At 49.8% G+C, this 7,322-nt stretch overlaps 1 protein-coding gene across 1 annotated transcript in view; it reads right to left on the bottom strand.

Moving 5' to 3' along the window:
- OXTR (oxytocin receptor) overlaps positions 1–7,322 on the bottom strand; it is a 465,983-nt gene that overhangs the window by 404,867 nt on the left and 53,794 nt on the right. The gene's annotated exons all lie outside the window — the stretch shown is intronic.

The raw sequence follows: 7,322 nt of genomic DNA on the forward strand, positions 1-7,322 counted from the left end.
AGGTAGGTGAAACCTTGACAAAAGCAGGAGCCAATCCGGGGACAAGAGTCCCTTTACATGCACTTGTGCAGAGACCCTTCAGAGTGGAGCACTGACACACTGCAGACCTCTGCTTAGGCTGCTAATTGTGCATATTTACCAACACAGAGAGTGGGACTCCTCTGTATCCCAGGGGATACAGAGGGAGTGATCCCTGCATCCATGGGACAGAGATGTGCAGGTAATGCAGCGCCCACGCCAGAACCACCCTGTGAGTCTTCAAACCCTCCATGGAAGGCGCCTTCCTTTCCTTACCAACTGATTTTCTCACTCTGGGTCAGGATGTTTAAATCCGATGCAAAGCTGCACACAATCAGTTCAATGAAGACCCACGGGGCACTTTGAAATCCTCAGATAAAAGGCAGTGTATAAATGCAATACATTACATTTCCAAGAGAAGCTGGGCAAGATAAAAAAGCTCCACTCCCCTGTTTGCATTTTAGGCAAATTGGAAGGGTCTGGGACCAAAGTACATTCCAGAATATGTTCAGATGTAGACATTCAGCTTTAGTTACTCGGGACAGAACTGCACCCTGTGCCCAACAGCTCTGGGCAAAGGCTCTTCTCACTTTGCGGCCTCTGCTTCACAAACCCATTTATAATTTAGGTAATGAGGTAATGTGTGTATGTGTACCCACATATATGAAGGGTTTTATGCCTAGTTTGATTTTAGAAATAGAGTTTCCAATGCTGCAAACACTTCTACATTCACTTAAACGTATGTAATTAATGCCACAGGGATCACCAAAGGAAAACAAAGTGCTTTCCCAAAGAAGATGGGGACCGTCCTCCATTACAAGCCAAGATTTGGTAGAGATATTTCTCACATGAGCGCTCAGTTGAGAAGTTACCAAGTAAGTAAACCCGGAGTAAGAACTGCTGGCTTTCTTCAGTGCCCATTTTGCTTTCAGCACAGCCTTGTTTATGGGATTTGTTGGAGTCCCTCTGGAGTCAGCAGTCGAGTGTAAATTAAATGGGGTGACACAGCACGGGTCCCTTCAGTTCTTGTGTCAAAAACCCCTTTGTGTGTATCTGGGTGGATCTGAAGGCCAGGCAGACCTGCAGCACAGCACTGAGGATGGGCGCGTTGCTGCTGCAGTGATTTATCTCCTGGAGCAGCCAGGTTCTCACCGGGCTGCAGAATGCATCTGGACCGGCCTAATGAGCACATTCCTCACCATCAGAGGCTGCGGAGGGCTTGCGAATATTTCAGACGTGATTCACACAGCCAAAAGGCCTTGTTTACTGGTCTGCTATTTATACCTAGCGCAATTAAAGCTCTTTGGAAAAAAAATAAAATCAAAGATTCCAACACTGGCAGCGCTGATGGAAGTGAGTCTCACCTCATTAAAAAGGTTAGGAAAACAACATTAATAATTTTGATCGTTACTTTTGGGCATATTTATGTCCCAGTCTGTGCCCAGCCCCATCAAGGCCCCGTGCAGAGCAGTGCTGACAGCAGTGAGGTGGATGCCAGGCCAAGCAGCCACCAGCCCTGTTCCTGTGGGGCACTGGGGGACCTCAGCAGCAGTGAGGGGGCCCAGCACTGTGAGCAGGGCTGTGCTGAGCCCAGCTCAGCTCCTGCAGCTCCGGAGCAGAAATATGGCCAGGTACTGGCATGTTCCATCCTTGGGCAGAGAGGTGCAAAGCGCAGTTCCCTGGAGACTTCATGGTGGAATTAAATACCACACTTTGGATGTCCCATGAATGTTTGCACTCCTTGAGGTCCACGAAGCAGCTAGGACTTGTTGAGGTTCAAAGAACACAGCCCTGCTGCCCATCAGAGAGGAGGAAGCCGGTAGATGAGTGTGAACATTCACGTGGCAGTGAGCTCTGACATCAATATTCAGACATTAATTAGTGGTGGAAAGAAGGCACAGCGGTCCTTATGTAGCATCTTAAAATTATGGACCCATTAAATAATAAAGGTTTTGTTCCTTTATTACACCATTAATAAATTTTAAACCACCGTATCTATAAAAAAATACAGTTCAGTCGAGTGCAAAGCAGACTAATGCAGGTTTAGAAAGAGTGCAACAAATTACAAATGCTTCCTACTTTATCAGCATTACGGAATACTATTAATTTTAAAAATAGCTTTTAGAAACATACGTGGCATGCCATCATGGAAATGGCTGCGTTTCAATGCATCATCCCGACAACTCCTTCCACAGCATGAGTTACGCAGGCTCCCAAGCTCTGTTTTGCAAATGTGCTCCGTCCCACACTGCAGCTAAAACTTAAAGGAAGCAGTTTTGGCAGCTGATTCAGGGCTGTGCTCCGCTGGGACCTCAGAGCAGGGCTGCATACAGGCACGCCAAGGGGCAGATGGGCCATTCCCTGCTGCTGTGCCTCCCAGGGCAGCAGATACCCCAGCACACCCAGCCCAGCTGCAGACTGACCGTTAGTGCTCATTTTGGATGGTTAAAAATAAAGAGGTTAATGGAAAGCCCTAATGTAACAGAGTTGCTGCTTTAAAATACTTAGTGTGTACACGTTTTCAGTGCTAATTGGCATGGGTGTCCATAGAATGGTGCATTATGCCTGCCTAAATGATGGAGGAGGCAGTTGCCATAGCAAGGAGTGTTTTTATTGACTGCTTAAAGGAAAGAGACACATAAAACCAGAGGTAAGGCCAGAAAATAAATTAGAAAAACCCCTGGGTAGCTCCAGCTTACACTTGAGCTTTCTTTCATTCTTCCTGTGTTATTATTATTCAGCTGCACGGTTCTGTACCACGCACAGAGCAGCAGCTGCAGCCCAGGCAGAGCTTTGCATCCTGGGGGCAGGGGGACAGGAGCACAGGAGCACAGGGGCTTCTCCTGCATGCACTGAGCTGCAGCTCCTGCTCACACTTCTACAGCTGCACCACTCCTGGCTTTCCATCCCGATATTTCAGTGGAGCACAGGCTGCACTCAGTGTACTTGCAGAGCAGGATGGTACTTACAGAGCATGTACCGACGCACTCGCGTTCCCTAGTCACATTTTCTTTTATTTAATAACATAAGAATATCCCTAAATTTAATCACAGCTTACTGGGTGCTAATTCAACCAAAAAGGCCAGAATTTGCTAGAAAGCAGATTGTTTTCTCTATAAGCATCAGAAAGCAGATGTTTTCGCTGTGAGCACTAGAATGATGATCAAACTCTAGATAAAGCCATAATGATAACGTTAGCAAAATCGGCTGTGTCATTACTTTGTCTCTTACAAAAAGCAGAATTGTCCACCTGGAAATGAGCATCTCCATTCCCCATGCCAGGGTCCGTCCAGTGTCCCTCTGCTCATGCCCTCCTGCAGCACTCTCAGCAGTTTAACGTGCATTCATCCTTGCTCTGCCCAAGCCATGTGCAGGGTCCTCTGACAGGACACACAGCTCTTATGATGGCCATCAGCTGCTGCTGGACACATTCAGTCTGTTTGCACAGCATCTGGCGTGCTCCAAGCTGTGACACCCATCTCTCATTTTTCCTATTCTGTTATGATCAACTCCTATTATTCAAGAGTATTTCAGCTCCATTCATGATGATACACAGAGAAATTCTGCACTCTGCGCAGCCATTCTGAGAGTAAGCTATCTAGCTTAAATGCAACAAGATCATTTCTGCTCTGAGCAAATGAGAAGAGACTTTCTGTTTTGCACATCACTGAGCAACACGTTTTGGCATTGTTTATTTTACCGAGCCTACTTGAGAGAATTAAAATATTAATACACCAGTGCCATTTAGGTAGTAACCAGAGTATGTCTCTCATTTATATTAATTTCCCAGGAGGGAGATATTTTGAAGACCAATCAGAGAACAAAGGTAACTTCGACTTTTAGCAGGATGAAACGTCCCCCTTCCCCCCTCCCAGACTGAGGCACGGTTACAGACTTCGGTGCTACGTTCCCCAGCGATCACCGGCAGCATCGCCCCGTCCTGCGGCAGCTCTCCCGCTCCTGCGCCGCTTCCCATCTTCTCCTCTGTGCTCTGGGCGTTAAATGCGGCAGGGGCAGAGCGCAGCTTTTCTCACGCCAGAGGAAATCCTGCTGGGGGAGCCTCGGGGCGGTCAGCACACGGAGCTTTCAGGAAGGAGTTTGCTTTCAGCGGGGCGTGCGGCGCTGCGCTGTGTGCAGGCAGGTCACCGCCAGTCACCGCAGGAAGCGAGCGTAGCAGCCTGCGGGGCCCCGCTGCGGGATGAGGCACCGCATGGGCTCAGGTGGGCTCAGTGCCCACCGCCTGCTGCGTCTTTGTGACCTCTGCCGTGGGGCAGCGAAAGGAAACGTGCCCCTGCTGCCGACGCCCCACGGCAGAGGTCAGCAGTGATGAAAACACAAGGGCTCTCTCTGGAAGGTGTCATTCAGACGTATTGATCTCCACACGGCCTCTCTGCGGACAGAGATGTGTCTCGGTACCCCATCCATCTCAGCCCTGACTCCAACCTCGAGCTCCCCGAAGCAGCGCCGAGCCCGGAGGAGGTATCTTTCCTGGTGACGGGTCTGAGGACTTACAGCACCTTAAATCAAACTAGCAGACAGCATCTGAGTGGGAGCCGCTCCGAGATGAATGAGCTGGCATTTTTTAAAGAGTAACAACGAGGTAATAAACAAGATTAACGCCGAACCAATGGATGAATGGAGACAAATAGGCGGAACGTCCGTGTCGTGTCACGGGGGTTGCGTGCCAGACTTCTGGCAAAGCGTCTGAGACAGGAGTGGGTGATTCGCACCTCCTAAATCACCGGCATAAATCCTACCCTGCGTTAGTGGAACGTGAATGGTCTGCTCCGAAAAAGGGCAAAAGGAAGGGAGTTCAGCAGGAGAGGGACCAAGGGCTGCTCACCTCAGCCGCTCCTTGCCTATGAGCCAGGCTCCGAGCAGCAGGGCGTGCGTTTCCCAGCACACGAGCAGCCGATGTCCCCGCATCCATCTGCGGACCTCTGACAGACGCAGACGTGAGCTGAAACCTCCCTTTCCCCGCAGCATCCCTCGGTGGACACTGCTGTGCCTCTGCATCCCAACTCAGCTCTAACAGGAAGTTCTGTTCCCTCCCAGCCCCTTTGCAGGGCACAACGCAGAGCAGCCCCAGCTCAGAGCAGTGGAACAACTCCTACAAACCCACGGTGTGGGCAGCAAAAAAGTCTTTGATCATTCAAAACAAAAAGGCAAAAAAGATGATTCACTCATCGATGCTATTTGTCACTTCTGTACTGGTAGTGTTACTGAGACTGATACACGATTTGAAGAGCTTTACTCACTACAAATAATCCTTTGATGATGAAACCAACTGCGTAAATCTTTGGAAGGAAAACCTTGCATGAATATGGCCAAATTAGGAAAGCCATATCACAACAGCTGCATTCGTAACCACACGCATTGCTGTTGTGCTTTTTAATCTGCATTACTGGATCTATTTCTGACTACAAACTAGATGACTCACTTGATCACTACCAGTGAAAAAACCCAGGATGTCGACACAAAATACTTCTTGAAGCTGAAAATGCAGGTTTTTGTTGTTGGTTTCGTGGTTTTGGGGTTTTTGTTTTTTGGTTTTTGTTTTTTTCTCTCTCTCTGTTGCAACCATACATCTCTACAGATAACCACAGGCAAAACCAATACATGCAGGGATTCAGCTTGTTGCATTTGACAGTCAACAAAGAGGAGGTGCCAGGCTTTCATTGCCACCCGTCTGCCTTTCTGATCAGTTTCTTCCAGCTATTTTTCTGTCTTTCTCCTCCAATCAAGTTGTTCTTATTGAGGATCCAGGAAATGAAAATTTCTTCAACAGTATTTCACCAAAGTCTGCATTTTCACTCCTATGCTCATAGAAGAGGAGCAAAACCAAAGCCAGAGCAGCATTTTCTACTTCATTTACCCCTTCGTATTTGTACAAAAGAGAAAAACTGAAAAATAGCCAGGGCTGTAATACCACAAATGCTCTCACTAGAGAACATATCACACTTTGGAGTGATCCCTTATAAGCAGAGCACTCCCCCCAGTTTGCAGCACACAGGCAGTGCTCTGCAGGCAGGAGCCCACAGCAGCACCCAGCTCGGTGCTCCCAGTGCTCCCAGGGCCACCAGATGCTGCCTGCAAGCACAGCATCGCCAGCTCTTCTGGTCATTCCTCATCACCATCATCTCTGGGCCAGACTTTCACTTGTCTCAGCCACAGAGCAACCGAGAAGCAATTTTATATTAGCAGCATCAGCGGGGACCTGTGCTGCTCTGGGAGCATCCTTGAGGCTCGTGCCAGCCTGGCAGCACCACCTGCTGTGTGCCATGGGAGGACTCACACAGAAGCTGCCAAACTTTGCTGCTCTTTCTGCAGTGACACTTCTCATTTCTTCACCACAAAACAGGTCAGCATAAATTCCAGGCAGGAATTTGGCCCTTTTCTCCTTGTGGGACTCTTGAAGAAATCAAGTAATCCTGGAGAAAGACCTTCCCACCCTGCACAGCCGCCCTCCTGCAGGAGACCTGGCCAAATCCATCTGAGAACACAGACTGCGACCTGAGCAATGCGTGCTGTGCTGCTTGAGACACATCAACCACAGGGAGGGGTGTGCTGGAAAGGACAGCCCTGCGCAGACCCTGTCCTCAGCCATTCCACCCCGCAGACAGGTGGCTGCAGGCATGGAAGAGACAGCAAGTCTGCCTCCATCGTCAGCATCTCGTCAGGAGGGGAGAGGAGCTCTGCTAGGTTAAGGAGTGGTAACTAACGGGTGTTGCTGCCACTGCATCCAGCAGCTCTGCCTGCCGCAGCCCCCCGAGCCACGCTGAGCTCAGAGCACCCCTGGGTGACCCAGCAGGGCTCTGCCACACGCTGCTGTGAGTCAGCAGGAAGCTGAGATCCCCACCATCACTCCCCCTCGTCCATTTGTCCTCACTTTCTGGTACATGACTACTGCAGAGATTTAGCAGCCTTTAGTCATGGGCTGATTTTGTCTTTTCCTAGCACTGAGCTAAGTATAGCACAGCCATTATTCAGAGGCTGATTCGGTGATAATGGCTCTGGCGGCTGTCCTGCGGCCGCTTGGAGCACTCAGCTGCTCCGTGGGCTGACTGCCGCCCCCGAGGCCGTGCTGGGCTGGCTGTGTCCTGCAGGCAGCGCTGTGCCCCGTGCCCCACTGTGCCCGTCCATCCCCCAGCTGAGATGTCCGGGCCCAACTGGGCACAAATTCCCTCTGCCAGCAGCCATCAGGTGTCCCTAAACATCAGAATAATCGGCCCTTGAAACTGCACCCCCTAGCTATGATCAGCTGCAGTTCACTGCGTGGGTTGATTTTTTTCTGTTATCATCAA

This window comes from Tympanuchus pallidicinctus, unplaced genomic scaffold (genome assembly GCF_026119805.1).
Source record: "Tympanuchus pallidicinctus isolate F22 unplaced genomic scaffold, pur_lepc_1.0 scaffold17, whole genome shotgun sequence".
Lineage (NCBI taxonomy): Eukaryota > Metazoa > Chordata > Aves > Galliformes > Phasianidae > Tympanuchus > Tympanuchus pallidicinctus.